Genomic DNA, 1,409 nt, shown 5'->3' with positions numbered 1-1,409 from the left:
AATAAATAGATTACGTATAGAGGTAAAATATGCAATTTTTTTAGGGTAGTAATGTAAATTCCGTGCATTGGTCTATTTGAATATCAAAAATTGCTTTTAACCCTCTTTTTTACAAAATAAAGATGTCCTCTTTATTTGTCTCAGTGTGTCAAGCTGTAGGCATGTTGACAATGATTTAGATTAGACATAAAAAGAGTGGTAGATTAGTAATTTTACCCAAGATGGTGTTACGAATCTTAGTTTTGATAACGCGCCCACAACACATGATAGCTTATTTATCACATGGTTTACATGTTCCAGTAAGGTGAATTAAAAAAAATTCACCTAAACTTTTTAAATTTGTGACACACATGAACAGGTGCAGTTGTCCAGTGATTTGTTATTATTTTTTGAGAAAAAGGACATAGGCTTTGCTTTACTTGCTTGAAATGATAATTTATTATTGTCGGAGCATATCTCGGGCTACGGTAATGTTTGTTTTGCAATAGTTTCTAAATTAGAGTAGTTTGGTACACATTATAGAGGGTGGTGTCGTCGGCAGAAATATTAGGCTTGGCATGCGGGATAGCTGAAACTATGTCACTAATTTAGGTATTGAACAAAAACGGGGCAAATATGCTTCACTTGAATACTCCAGACCAGATCGGTTTTATTGCAGAAGTTTAGGAGTTATTTGAACGTATTGGCGACGTTGCCTCAAATGCGGCTTTATTATGAGTAACGCGTGTCCATGAAACCCGTATGCCTATAGCTTTTTCAACCCAATATAATTTATAGACTCGAAGGCTTTCGTAAAATCTACGATGAGGGCAAGGGCGACGTTTTGTTTTTCTAGTGATTCTAAAAAAATTCATTCGGTGTAATTAAGGCCACTTGAGTAAAACCTGAGGGTATAAATCCGTACTGCGAGTCTGTGAATATTTTGTGTTTGTTAGCAAAATTGGAGTGTTCACACAATAATTTCTTCAAATACTTTGTGAAATACTGGGATAATATCTGTAGACTGGTAATTACCAAAGACATTTTTCAATTTTCTTTTGTATAGGAACCCCTTTCGCAGTTTGCATTCCTGATTGGAAAACGGCATGTTCGATCGCAATGTTAGATATCTGAGAATACTCGGGCAGTCTCTATGATAACATGCTTGACAGGCCCTATCTGTATATTATTGCAATCACAGGCATCGCTGTTATCAGTCTTTAAAAAGGTGCATTACTTCAGTGACATGAGCGGGTACTGGGCGAATACTAATGTTATACTGCTCTCATCGTTTTTATAGGAAACAGTACTTGGCTTGCCCCAAATAGTCTCCCAGATTAATCATGGGATGCGTTTGCAAGAGAAATTTTTTTTGAGCACAGTGTTATGAACGATCTCACCGGGCAAACTGTCCGATCGGCGCCGGTTAA

Source organism: Haemaphysalis longicornis, unplaced genomic scaffold, assembly GCF_048455015.1.
Source record: "Haemaphysalis longicornis isolate Haplotype H1 unplaced genomic scaffold, Haemaphysalis longicornis Haplotype H1 scaffold_11, whole genome shotgun sequence".
Classification (NCBI taxonomy): domain Eukaryota; kingdom Metazoa; phylum Arthropoda; class Arachnida; order Ixodida; family Ixodidae; genus Haemaphysalis; species Haemaphysalis longicornis.
This window is presented reverse-complemented; position numbering follows the sequence as displayed.